This window comes from Echinops telfairi, unplaced genomic scaffold, assembly GCF_000313985.2.
Source record: "Echinops telfairi isolate 266 unplaced genomic scaffold, ASM31398v2 ScPeMD7_7400;HRSCAF=8409, whole genome shotgun sequence".
Lineage (NCBI taxonomy): Eukaryota > Metazoa > Chordata > Mammalia > Afrosoricida > Tenrecidae > Echinops > Echinops telfairi.
Window position 1 is genome coordinate 2,058,627 of NW_022111300.1, and position 14,767 is coordinate 2,073,393.

Consider the following 14,767-nt stretch of genomic DNA (forward strand, 5'->3'; position numbering starts at 1 on the left):
CCTCTCTGGGATCGGGAAGTCTCACCTCCGACCCAAGACTAACTCATTCCCAAAAGGTGAGACTTGATCTCTAATGTATTCACACGGTGACCTTTCAGAAATTCTTAGGATGAAGAGTACAAGCTAAGATTAGTGCTTTTATTGAGAACTCCAACTGGCCAGGGGCTGAGACGAATGGTTTAGCACATGTTGTCACATGTATTCCTCCACACAGCCCTGGGTCTGTGCAATTAGGATATTGAAGGAGCGCCAACATTGCCGCTCTGTACTTCATAGAAGAGGAAGCAGAGGCCCTAGTTTCCTAGGGGCACAGGACTTGAGAGGTTAGGATGGTAAGGGTGACGAGAAGTAGCAGCCCTCCTACAAGTCTTGACCTAAAACATTCAGCAAGATCCACAGCTGAGAGATGATTCCTCTTAAAGTACATCTGTAGTTTCATTAAGGGCCCACATTAATTGTATCCTAGTTAATGGGAATGAAATAAATTTAATAAAGAAATTAAAAAATTACAGGGGTTATGCTCATAGAAAGAATAAATATCTCAGAATTTTAAAGTGCTTCTTGGACTGTCTCTAATACAAGACCAGAACAACCCACTTTCTGTCTGTGGGCATCCAACATGGTCCTAGAAGGCGCACAGGGTGCAGGTGTATTGCAGGTTCCCAGGAGTTACTGGTTTCTTTTGAATCAAAATGGCAAGATACAAGTGATTAATAAAATATATGGGCATCATGTACTTAATAAAGAAACCTAAGGACACAAAAGTGAAGCCCTGAGGACAATGTCCCTGCATGGAGCCGCTAAGGCACAGAGAGGACGGTAAGACTGACAACAGCTCACGACATGATGTCCTCTCGCTGGAGCATACTGAGACAGAGGACACTACTGGAGGCACACAGTGGAGAGTGAGCCCGGTTTGACTCCACCACCACCCCACCATTACTACCCCAGTGGGGCGAACCAAAGAGGGAGTATAACAGATCATCAATGGGAGAAGGGCCAAGCCACACAATCCCTGAAGAGCCCCCCAGATAAACTTCAGGCTAGGAGGGGCAGTTCCTGGTACCCCCAGGACCAGTGGGGAGATAGTCACAAAGGTACTTCGACAGACCTAGAAATATGTATGCTTTTTCAGTTATTGTGCTAGCTTTTCTTCTTTCTTTTCTCTTTTTATTCAATCTTTTTTGGGTCTCTATTATTGTTTTGTCTACCTACATAAGCTAGGCATGGGAAGCAAGCCTGAGGAGAAAACAACAGGATTGATGTTTCCAGAGGGAGTTGGGGAAAGGGAGAGGTGAGCAAACAACATGATAGACAGGGGAACAACTAGGGAATTAAAAGCACCAACGAGGAGGACGTAGAGATCCTAGGGGTGTTTGAGCAACAGCAACCTAGCTGAGAAGAATTACTAAGAAGCAGAAGGGTGAACGTGATAGTGGGGCAGGAGGAAGGTAAAAGGAAACAGAGGAAAGATCTAGGAAGCAAAGCTATGGATAGAGGTATAAACATAGGTATGTACATATGTAAATACATTAATTCATAAAAGTAGAGGTATTGGCCTATATACATCTATTTATATGGCAATGCATTGAGGAAGTGGACAGATATTGGGCCTCTGCTCAAGATGTCAATCAATGCAAGAACACCTTGTTCTAACAACCAGGCATTCTGTGATGCTCACCTTCCCAATAGGATCACATAAGCAAATGTGCTGAAGAAAGCTGATGGTGCCTGGCTATCAAAAGATAGAGTGCCTGGGGTCTTAAAGGGTTGAAGTTAAGCAAGTGGGCATTTAGTAAAAAAGCAACAAGGCCACATGGAAGAAGCACACCAGTCTGTGCAATCATGAAGTGTCAATGGGATCAGGCAATAGGCATCAGAGGACCCCTCACCCCCAAAACAAAACAAAAAAACCACATTGTTGTCACAAGGAAGGATGAGTCAACCAGGGCGCAGTATAGCACTGAAGAAACACACAATATTCCTATGGTTCTTTGAGGCTTCCTCACCACCACCACCCCACTATCATGAGCCCAGTCCTGCCTTTCACTGTGGGCTATACTGGAGCGTGCACACTGGTACAGTTAAGAGCTCACAACACACAGAATCTAGGTCAGATAAACCCTCAGGAACAGAAATGGGAGTTGAGATACCAGGAAGGTAGGGAGAAGGTGGGGGTAGGAGAGGAGGAAGGAGGAACCAATCTCAATGATCAAAGCAAAAAGAGATTACCACCCCACAAGAGAAACGTGGGTGAAGGCAAACATCAGTCCATGTAAGATATGAAAATAATTTGTAATTTATCAAGGGGTCACGGGGAGGGAGGGAAAAAAGGAGCTAATATCAAAGGCTCAAAGAGAAAGTTAATGTTTAGAAAATGATTGCAACATATGTACAAATATGCTTGATATGATTGATGAATGGATTGTTGCAAGAGCTGTAAGATCCCCCAATAAAAGCATCTCTAAAAAAAATGTGAGTCAGAAAACATTTCTTTCCTTCAAGGCACTTGCAATCTAGTGGATGTTGTGGGCGTGCATGGGATTAACAGTGGAATCCGTCAACATTAAGTACAGAGAACTGGAGAAACAAGGATACGTAGCCAACAAGAGGGCTTCTAAACAGAATACTTACTTCCAGAGGACAGATGCACTATGGTGATATTGATAGGTGCTGTCCATCGGTTCTGATGCATAGCAGCCCTATGTACTGCAGAACAAAATACCACCTGGTCTTGCACCACCTTCACAATTGTTTCTGTGATTGAGCCCATTGGTGCAGCCGCTGTATCGATCCATCTTGTCAGGGAGCTTCCTCTTTTTCTCTGCTCCTCCACCAAGTATGATGCCTCTTTCCAGGCACTGGTCTGTGTTGATAACCTGTTCATGGGAAAAAGTCTTGTCAGCCTTGCTTCTAAGGGACATTCTGGCTGAACTTCATCCAAGACAAATGTGTGTGTGTGTGTGTGTGTGTGTGTGTGTGTGTGTGTGTGTGTGTGTGTGTTTTGGCAGTCCACAGTACTTCCAATATTCTTCTCCAGGACCACAATTCAAATGCATCAATTCCTCTATCTTCCTTATTCAGTGTCTAACTTTCACATGCAGATGAGGAATGGAAAAGACCATGACTTTGGTCAGGCACACCTGACTCCTCAAAGTAAAATCCTTGCTGTCCACTACTCTAAAGGGACCTTGTGCAGCAGATGCACCTAATGCAATGCATCTCTTGACTGTTGCTTCCAAGAGCATTGATTGTGGAGCCAAGCCAGGCGAACTCCTTGACAACTTCAATCTATTCTCCCCTTACGGGTCCAGTTGTGAGGATGTTGGTCTTCTTTACAGTGAGTTGTCATCCATACTGAAGGCTGTGATCCTTGATCTTCATCAGCAAGTGCTTCAAATTTTCCTCACTTTCCGCAAGAAAGATGCATGCTTAGAAAATAGTTAAACCATGGAGCACGTGGTGTTTGCGATGGCCGCAGATTTTAAAGGAACTTGTGCATCCTCCTCAAGCCTTGAGTTACTGCTGATGGCTTCTGAGTGGGGATCTGCCCAGATTTTAGGGAAATTAGCTCTGGCAACAACAGGGTTGGGAAGAGAGTGGTGGTGCAGTGTGAGAAGGAACCACATGCTGCTCCCCCGTGGTTCCCAGAGGGGGCCCCCAGCTGTCTTCCTGCATCGAGCTGAAGCTGGGCAATCGGGGTCCCATGCAGTGTCAATCCCCCCCGCTAGCACCGTGCATGTCTACCCTGCACACTGCAAGGTAGTGTGCTACATCGTGCTATGATTGTAAGCTGCCCTGCATGAGTAATCGATCCTGGGCAGCTACTGTGTGGATGGAAAGGAAAAACCAAATCCAATGGTGTCGATTCCACAGTGGAACTGGTGGGAGGGCAGGCGGGTACTCCCATGAGTCTGCTGAAGAGGCAGAGGGGAAAGGCCATCGGTCATTATCCCAGCTCCGCAGTGTATCACGCCGCATACATCGTAAACATGGGATAGATATCTGTTGAATAAATATTTAAATGAATGCATGAAAGGAATACAGAAAACGGGGCGGCTGAATAAGATTGTGTTATCACTGAAGAACCATCTGGACATCTGTATCAAGAACCAATCAGTTGTGATCAGTGTTAGACTTTGTAAGTTTAAATAATAGATGTGGAGATGCCTTGTATACAAAGGGAAACTCTTGGGGCTCCTTTGTTTCTGACAAGCCTCTGCCACTCTCCTTTGAATGTGATAGAGAAACGGCAATGTTCTCTCTCGCCTAACAGGTAGACTCGCCTCGGGGACCCACCAAGTACCACCGGAGGGGCTGCGTGTCCACTGGAGAGAGTTCCTGACTGGATGCCCAAGACGCTGCCAACAGTAAGTGGGGGCTGGGAGCAGTGTGGAACAGTGTCCTTCACCCGTGGACATCCGACACGGAAACGGAAAGGCATCTGACATGCACAGCAAATCGCCACCAGCTGGTGACGAGGCCTCTGCCATCCCGCGCATCCCTCCCAGCGCCACCACACGCCAGGCACACATCCGCCAGGGAAGGGCGCGTGGGGGACTACATCATCCGTTGAGTACTTTCACAACTGCTTTCTTTGAACCATAAGAAGAGGCTTCGAAATGTTCATGGGGAAACTCTATTGTTGCTTAATTCCATTTTTGCCACAAACCTTGAAGCCTCTGAATCTCGAGGGGAGGGTGGGGGGGGATGATTGAGGGGAAGGGCCGAAGTGTAGTCATTTATCAGAAATCAGTGCTGCCCATTCTCTAAATGCCACAGGAATATTGGAATTGGAAAATGAAGATAGCCCTGTGATGTGCCCCTTGATTTTTCTTAGTGATTTGATATAGGTTATTTTGCTGGCAACTAAAACTTTTCCACACGCTGGTTATTACTATGTAGTATAATGCTATGTACTATGTAATGTAAGGTAATATAATGGAAACATCTTCTATTGAGTAACTCACTAATTTGCTTCTTCCGACTGGTCAGACTTCTCCACTTTATGATTTCTCATATTGAGACCAATGGATGTTCTGGGCTTCTAAATCATGTATATGATAGGACTTAAACAGAATTTTTAGTGGCATTGACTTTGGGACCTAGGTAATGCTAATTTCTAGATGGAGAAGAATGGGTTAACTAAGAAGATACAAAGAAGGCAGAAAGGGGGCTAAGAAGAATGAAGGGTGGTGGAGGACCTGCTGAAGACATTTCTTCCAACCTTTGTTTAACTTAATCCACTTGCCCCAGCATATCTGGAAAGGGGTTAGTGGGGTACAAGGTAAAAATATTTAATACTATACAGAAACTCAGCGCCATCCAGTTAATTCCAACTCACAGAGAGCCTAAAAGACAGACAATATCTGTCCTGTGGGTTTCTGAGACTGACTCTTTACAGGAATAGAAAGCCTCCTCTTTCCTCCGAATGTAATACCGTAGAGAAGATCGTTGAATTCCAATTACCTCAATCTCTGTGAGTCTCTTCTAATCACAGAAGAAACAGCATGTAAAATAAGAAGGAAAAGAAACCATAAGCAGCTTAGAAATAGAATGTTATCTAGCTGTCCAGAGTCCAAATGACAATAATATTGCTCACAGAAGAAAAGTATCCACCTACTTATATATGACCATGTATGTGAATTATTTATTTAACTCTGGTATGATCTTAAGGAAGTAATGCTCCCTAAAAACTTCAGCTACTGTGGATTCCTCTGGATTAATTCTAAAGTGGTTACACATTGGGTTGTGATCCCTAAGGTCCCATGTTCAAAACCACCAGGAAAAAGATGGGGCTTTCTACTCCCGTACAGAGTTAAAATCTCAGAAACTCTCAGGGGCAGTTATACCCTGTCCTGTAGGGTCGCTATGAGTCAGTACAGACTCGTAGCAGGGAATTTGGGGAGAGGGGGTATTGTATACTATGAAGCCCTAGGAAGACTTTTTCCTATGGACCCCAGGTAGGTGTGAGTTGGAATCAACTACTGATGCCATTGAGAATGTCATAGTATCACTAAATAGGGGGAAATGACAGGGAAAAGCCAACGGGCTCAGATGTCCTGAAAGGTAACATAACCAAGCCATCAACAAGAACTTGCTTCTGTCAATAACTTCTGAGAGCTAAACTGGGAAGAGCAGCTGAAACTGCGGGAGTCTCTCTGGCCCTGGCCTGCGGGTGAGTGCTTAGTAACTAATGCTGGAGCCTCCCAGCCCCAGGAGATCCTGACAGAGGACCCTTCTAGAACAAAGCCCATATTGAGGATAAAGTGGCGGAATGAGATGCAAATTGCAGTAGAAAAACATAATAGATGCAAGAGAGCTGAGATGGTTAAAGTTTATTGTGCCAACCTGGCTGGTAAACACATGTGGGATTAATTGAAGGGCAGAGAGATAAATGTCTCAGTGAGCCTAGCCTTTGTAGTTCTCTGGTATCTTGCTTTCTGATGGTCAGAACAGGGTGCAGTTGCCTTAGCCAGTTCCCTGCTTCAGCTGGCAAGGCTCACTTCCTGCAAGACATCCCCAATGCAGCCCTGGGTGCTGGAGCAGCCGTGTGGAGGCCCCTGCCAGTGCTGAGATGCTTACACGTTCACTGAGTCAGCTTTCCTCCTGCAGTCGGTGTCATTGCGTATGTTTTGTGAGATGGAGGAAGACTCTGTGGATTGATGTTGGACATATGGGTTAATGGTGGACTTGTGGGCTTGAGCAGCACTGGGTTGGGATGTTTTCTTGATGTGCACTTACCCTTTATATAAAACTCTCTCTTATACATATGGGTTTCTGTGGATTTGTTTCTCTAAAGCACCCAAACAAACATAAGAGCCAAAGGAAAAAGGAAACTCAGATAAAAGTACAGAAATGGGAAAAGGGCAAGCAGGTATCAGAACTATAGGACATGCTATGAAACACTTGTCAAAAATCATAGAAGAGGAAGCATTGGCATGGTGATGAGCGGAAGCGCTCCTGATGCACCCTTCCTTCCTGTGAGAATTAAAAAAAAACAAAAAACGCTCATCTCACACAAGAATGTTGCAGTCAAGACTGCTATAAGGAAAGGGGGATTCAGCAAAACAATTTCTAAGGGAAAAAAAAGAATACACAGAAATGAATCAGAAGTAAATTAAACTGCAACTTAACAAATCCAACTTAATGAAAAGGTGGGGGCTGGCGGTGGGAGGTGGGGGTGAAGTGGGGTGGGGTAGGTGGAGATGATAGAACCTTTGGAAGAACAGCATCAGTCTGAATTAGAACAACTGAAATATAACCTAACTGGAGGAACTTTGGCAGAAAGGTCTATTTCTAGTCTGGAAGCAGAATTCTCCTTCAGAAAACCTCATTCTGCTCTGACGTCACTGGAAGAGGCCCACCTACATCATATAGGGTTATTTGTTTAATTAAGGCCGACTGATTTAAATGCTAATCACATCTAAATATTTCGTAGCAACACTAGATGGATGTCGACTAGACAACTTGGTAGCATAGATTAGCTAAATTGACACAACAGCATGACCATCACAGGCAAACAGAATGGCTGAAGAAATAACAGTAGAACTGGTGCTATGGAATGTGTATTTGTATAACCCAGAGTACATGTAGGTTATAAGGGAGACAGTGTAAAATATAGGGCTGATTTGCTCCATAGAGACAATTGGACTGTCTAAAAGTGGATAGGGAGATTAAAAATGAACTACAAACACTGAAATAAGCTATCAGATTGCCTCCAAGCTCTCAAAAGCCCCTTGCTGTTCAGTCAGTTTGAGTGCACGGAGTTAGTTCTCCTGCAGGGTGGCTGGTGGGCTTGAACTGCTGGCCTTTCAGTTAGCAGCCAAGTGCTTAAAGCCAAGTGCACTGCCAAGGTTCCTGAAGATACCAAAGGGAGGAAGGTAATTAGGTGAAAGGAGGAGGGCTATAGAAGAAGTCGTGAGCTAACTTCAATGTTAATTACAGTAGGTTATGAGAAAGTTAAAAAAAAAAACTAACATGAAAATTTTAATAAAATCATCTATGTAAGTTGAAATAATGGTTACAAAGTCATAGAAGCCCCTATTAAACAAAAATATCAAAAGAACAATATTAAAAAGGCAGGGGTGAAGGAGAGATAAAGAGAAAGGAAGGACGGGTGGGGAAGAAGGAAGATGGACTTAAGACAGGCTTGACTCTTACTAGCTCGCCAAGCCGGAAATGCCACTTTACATCCATCTTGTATGAAGGTGAGGAAAGAAAGCATTGCTACAAAATAGCAAACCTTTCTTAAACAAAAATGTGAAGATTTCCCTCAACATACTCTTCATCTAGGCCTATACACTTCTGAAGATGATGTTTCCATCTCTCCATCTCTTCCCCCGCAAAGAATTCTGTGCTTTGGCATCCTACAGGGATTCAAGTGGTATTCTTTTGAAATGTTCTCGGATGTGCTAGTCCAAGCTGCCTAGAGAAACAAATCCACAGACACTCATATGTGTGTGAGAGAGAGCTTTATATCAAAGAGCAATTGTATATTGAGCAAACACCCCAGCCCAGACCAGATCAAGTCCATAATTCCGATAGTAGCCCATATGTCCAATACTAGTCCATAAATTCCTCTTTAGACTCACATAGCCCATGCAATGATGCCAAATGCAAGAAGATCACAGGCCAGTGGGTGGAAAGTGTTGTGGATCCAATGGTGGTAGAAGCATCTCCAGGGCTCTGACTGCATGGCTCCATGTTGCTTATCAACAGGAAGGTGGAACAGAGAGAGAGTGTAGCCCACCTCTAGGGAGAAAGAGAGGAAGTTCCCAGAATCCTCAAGAGAAGGCCACACCCACAAGGAGGCACCATCAGCCTGTGACCTGATTGACAGACTAGACACCACCCCTTCACTCTTAATTTCCTCAAGTTGACACCAGATTATGTAACTACCACATTTGAGTTTGGGAAACAGAAACGAGTTTGAAGGGCAAGGTCAGGGCTATAAGAGAGGCATTAGCACCCTCGAAGAATGAGCGGGTGCATTATTGGGATGAGGAAAATACCTGTACAAAATGTTCCTGGTCTTTCTCACACCAAAAATCTTCTTCGTAATAACTCCCCATGAGTGTCCAGTGTTCCCTGAGAAAATATGTCAGGATGACCTAATCCCCCAAAACAGTCACCATAAATTTCTGACCTAACCTCTGTGCCTTGAAATTAGCTGACTCGGCATGTCCTCTGTGTTGATTAGACATGTTTTAAGGCAGCCTAACAAGACTGAGACAAGAGTATCACTGAGACAACTTGTCTGCAGCCACGGAGAGAGAACTGACCGCAGAGATATCATTAAGCATGTTCTGTTGGCAATAAACTCATGCCTGTGTGAACTGGGACCCTACTAGTAATACTGGTTGACATACCCTTATAAAAATATTGATTAAAAATTAAAATCCACAAGTGTTTCTAACTATAAGAAAGCAACTGTCGGTGAACCTGCAGGGAAAACAAGGGGAATGAGAGTTTCTGGGGGTCACAGTGGGGAGGGGGTGCCAGGAGTACAGGTGTGGTGATGGGGGAGATGTCAAGGAGTTTCAAGAAGGAAAATAATATCTTGAAACCGTGGTAGCAATTGCACACTACTGTTTGATGTGATTGAACTATGGAATGCTATCTCTATTAACTCCCAATAAAAATGTCTTTTTAAAAAGGGCAAATAATGTGGACCAAATTATCTGTAGCAAAGGACCAGTTTTTTTTTTTACATTGTCTCATTATTTTATTATGGATATTTTAACCCTTTAGCTAAATGATGAGCTTTTCTTTTTCTAATCATTTTATTAGGGGCTCATACAACTCTTATCACAATCCATACATACATCAATTGTGTAAAGCGCATTTGTACATCCATTGCCCTCATCATTCTCAAAACATTTCCTCTCCACTTAAGCCCCGGGCATTAGGTCCTCATTTTTCCCCTCCATCCCTGTTCCCCCCTCCCTCATGAGCCCTTGATAATTTATAAATTATTATTTTGTTATATCTTGTCCTGTCCAACGTCTCCCTTCACCCACTTTTCCGTTGTCTGTCCCCCAGGGAGGAGGTCACATATAGTTCCTTGTAATCAGTTCCGTCTTTCCAAGCCATTCTCCCTCTACCCTCCGAGTATCGTCACTCACACCACTGGTCCTGTAGGGATCAACCGCCCTGGATTCCCTATATTTCCAGTTCCTATCTGAACCAGTGTACATCCTCTGGTCTAGCCAGACTTGCAAGGTAGAATTCATATCATGATACTGGGAGTGGGGAGGAAACATTTAGGAACTAGAGAAAAGTTGCATTTTTCATAGTTGCTACATCACCCCTGACTGGCTCGTCTCCTCCCCGAGACCCCTCTGCAAGGGGGTCTCAAGTGCCCTGCTAATGGGCTTTGGGTCTCCACTCCACACTCCCCCAATCATTCACTATGGTAAGATTTTTTGTTCTGATGATGCCTTGTACCTGATCCCTTCGACACCTCGTGACCGCATAGGCTGGTGTGCTTCTTCCATGTGGGCTTTGTTGCTTCTGAGCTTGATAGCTGCTTGATTACCTTCAAGCCTTTAAGACCCCAGATGCTATACGTTTTGATAGCTGGGCACCATAAGCTTTCTTCACCACGTTTGCTTATGCACCCATTTTTCTTCAGTGATCCGTTCGACACCTCGTGATCACACAGGCTGATATGTTCTTCCATGTGGGCTTTGTTGCTTCTGAGCTAGATGGCCGCTTGTTTACCTTCAAGCCTTTAAGACCCCAGATGTTACATCTTTTGATAGCCGGGTACCATCAGCTTTCTTCACCACATTTGCTTATTCACCCGCTTTGTCTTCAGCGGTTGTGTCGGGAAGGTGAGCATCATAGAATGCCAATTTAATAGAAGAAAGTATTCTTGCTTTGAGGGAGTACTTGAGTGGACACCCAATGTCCTTCTGCTATTGTTTTTACAATTGATTGCAAGCCAACACCTTTATAAAATACAAAACCCATATGTTTGGAGGACATGTGCGTGTTAAGTGCTTTGGAATCCATTTGAGTGATAGCAACCCTAAGCACAGTGGACCAAAACAGTGCCAGTCCCTCCCCAACCTCACCACGGTCGTTATGTTTGAGCCCGTTTTCATAGCCCAATGTCAATCCATTTGTAGAGGGTCACTACCTTTCTACCTTACCAAGCACGACGTCCTTTCAAGGGACTGGTCTCTCGAAAAAGTACATTTTACAAAGCCTCAATTCTTCCGCAGCATTCCTTCTTCATTGCCTAGCTCTCACGTGCATGTGAGGTGATAGGAAACGGCTTTGGTGTGGGGCACCTTAAAGTGACGTCTTTGCTCTTTAAAACTTTACAGAAGTCTTGTGCAGATTCGCCCAATGCAATATGCCATTTGATGTCTGGAGAATTGATTGTGGATTCAAGTAGAACAAGAAAGATCCTTGACAAGTTCAATCTTTTCTCACTTACTTATGATGCTGTCTCCTGGTCTAGTTGAGGGTTTGGGTTTTAGTCACATTGAATGGCAATCCATACTGAAGGCTGCAGTCTTTGATTTTCATCAGCAAATCCTCCAAGTTCGCTTCACTCGTAGCAAGCAAGGTATGTCATCTGCCTATTGAAGAGTATTAATAAGCCTTCATCCAAATCTGATGGCACATTCTGCTCCCTAGGGCCCAGCTTCTCAGATTAATTGCTCACTACAGATTGAATAGATAGGTTGAAAGTATCCAACCCTGATGCACATTGTTTTCCTGATTTTAAACTATACAGTGTGCCCTTATTTTGGTTAAAGCAACAAAAACAATTGCTTCTTGGCCCATGTACAGGTTCCACATGAACACAGTGACGTGCACTGGGTTCCCATTCTTTGCAGTGTCATCCATAGCCTGTTATGATTCAAAACAAACCAACAAATGAAACACAACAACAGGCAAACATCTTTCTGGTAGTTTCTGCTTTCAGCCAAGATCCATGTGATAGCAGCAGTGTGATCTTTCACTCCACATCCACTTTTGAATCCCTTTTGAACTTGCGGCAGCTCCCTGAGGATGCACTGCTGAAACTTTTTAAATTTCATTGCCTAACATTTGACTGACATGTAATATTAGTGCTGTTCAATGGCGTTCACAGTCCGCTCGGTTGCCTTTCTTTGGAATGGGTATACATATGGATCTCTTCCCGTTGGTTGGCCAGGTCTCTGGCTGTCTTCCAAATTTCTTGCCATAGGCCACTGAGTGCTTCCAGAACTACATCAGCTCGTTGGAAAACTTCAGTTCCTGGAATCTTGTTTGGGGCTAATGCCCTCATTATAGTTTGAACTTCTTCCTTCAATACCATTCACCCTCAATCATGTTACCCCTTGAAATGGCTGGATGTTAGTCAATTCTTTTGGGTACAGTGACTCTGTGTATTCCTTCCATCATCTCTTTATGTTTCCTGCATTGTTGAATGTTTTACCCATAAATAAATAAATAGACCCACCGCCCTTGAGTCCATTCCAACTCATAACAAGCCCATGTATGCTTTCCCAGGCTGTAAATCTTTCTGGGAACAAATAGCCCCAACTTTCCCCCATGGAGAAGCTGGTGGGTTTTAAACACAGACCTTTCAGTTAGTAGCCCCACAATTACTTGACAGATCCCCAGGGCTAGTTTAATTAGCCTCTGGAATCCTTCAATATCTCAACTTGAGCCTTGATTTTTTTTCCAGTTCTTTCCGTTAGAGATATACTGATTGTGCGCTTCCGTTTGATTTTCTCAGCCAGTTCCGCACTTTGCATTGAAACACCTTCCTCTGTCCTCTCCAGCTGTCTGTTGAAATGCTCTATTCAGCTTTTACTTCATCACGTCAGCCATTTGCTTCCGCTCCTCGTTGTTCAAGAGTAAATTTGAAAAACATCACTCTCAAATTGCTCTGAACGCTTGAATACTTCGTTTCACTATATGTGGTGTGTGTGTGCGCGTATGTGTATGTGTAATCATATCATCATAACTTGCTAACAAAGAGTTCAAGGACCAACATTGATACAAACCACAGAATGGAAAAAATGTGAATGTGAACGTCATTAAGTCTATAAGCCTGAAGAAAGGCTGCTGGAATGGTGATGAAGCTCTCAGCGAGTAGTCAAAGAATCAGCTGAGCTGCTCGGTGAGTCTCTTCTATAAAGGCTGCAGTCATGGACGTGCTCACGGGCAGTTCTACTCTGTCCGGTACGACGGCGATAAATAAGAATGGGCCCCGCAGTGCAGGGTATGTGTGTATATATGTGGAACATTTGGGAAATATGATAGAACTGAGGCCACATCGGGGAATTTGACTTTCTCACGGCCGTCAAGTCTGTGCCGCACCACAGCGACCCTCTAGGGCAGGATATAACTGTCCCTGTGAGTTCCTGAGACGGCAGCTGTTTATGGGAGTAGAAGCCCCGTCTCTCTTCCGCGGAACTGTAGGTGGTTTCAAACTGCGGACCTTGCAGATCGCAGCATAACCACTAAGCCCCCAGGGCTCACACTATCTAGAAGGCAAAACCTTTCAGATATTGTGAAGCCTATGCGTCCAGCAGGTGGCGGAAGTGCACCGAGGGGCGCTGTCACGAAGGATACGTGCAGTATCTGACTTTTCACGGGGATGGGACGTTGTCGTGGAAGCACCGACAACAACTGCATCGAATCTTAGAGCGTTTCTGTAATCGTTCTACGGGTTGTTATCCGAGTAGTTATTCGGAGGTTAGTGTGTGTTACACCTAAAGCAAATGAGACATGATGTTGGCATCATTAAAATCGGAATAGTTGCCCTGGAGAAAAATACAGTAAGCAGCTCTATACCCTTGACTACGAATAGGAAACATGATAATGAATTTATGGCAGTGGGTATGTGTAGGGCCGCTCACCCTGAGGCCAGCGATTCGAAACCATCCGCCTCTGCACAGGGAAGCGATGTAAGATGGACGGTGTCAGAAACCCACAGGGCAGTGTCAGAATGAGTGTAGCGTTTGTCTCATCTTGTGAACATAGTATTTCTCAGCTCCCAAGTCACATGTTCCCAGAAAAACAAACAGGGAGCATGCTCTCAGTATCGCATCCCAGAGACCAGAGACCTTGGTCTCTTCGCGCATCTCGCACTGACTGAGAGGGATCCCAGCTCCTGTAAAAGGTAACACGTGACAAGTCTGGGCCTGAAAATGCGAAGATGAGTCTGGAAATCAAAAGCCACGAAGGCCATACCCGAGTTCTGTGATCACGAACTGGGCTTTCAGGGCCCAAAAAAGACACATTGGAAGAATCTTAAACCTCGCCACCGCAATGCATGGAAACACATCAACTGTGCCAAAATCCATGAAAATAAAATTCTGACTGATCTACCCTAGGGTATGAGAGGAAAAGAGGCCATTGTTTTCAAAACTAGCAAATAAAGGGGTAAAAAGGTAAGCATGTATTCTGCTTTCCCTCGAACTCCTGGTGATGCCGTAGGTTTCTCACGGGACTGCGGACTGAAAGGTTGGTGGTTTGAACCCCCAGCGGCTCCACAGGACAGAGATCACAGTTGGCTCGTGCAGGGCCCGCCCATGCGGGGCAGCTCCACTCTGTCCCAGGGGTCGCCATGAGTTGTGATCAGCGGGTTGGATTGGGTTGGGTTTTGTTCAGAACTTCTCTGTACCAGCTATAATTCAGATAGCAAAGTAGTGGAAGAAGTAGGTTTTTGTTTTTTTTTAAATCATCTTATTAGAGGCTCATACAACTCTTATCATAATCCATACATACATCAATTGTGTAAAGCGCATTTGTA

General features: G+C 44.4%; 1 protein-coding gene across 2 annotated transcripts in view; it reads left to right on the plus strand.

The window, feature by feature from the left end:
* The window catches only part of DLGAP1 (DLG associated protein 1), a 931,603-nt gene that overhangs the window by 334,419 nt on the left and 582,417 nt on the right, over positions 1-14,767 (plus strand). For both annotated transcript variants that reach the window (XM_030887282.2, XM_004702880.2), the window contains exon 2: positions 4,277-4,370. The gene's annotated coding sequence lies outside the window, so the exon portion shown is untranslated. The remainder of the gene's footprint in view (positions 1-4,276; positions 4,371-14,767) is intronic.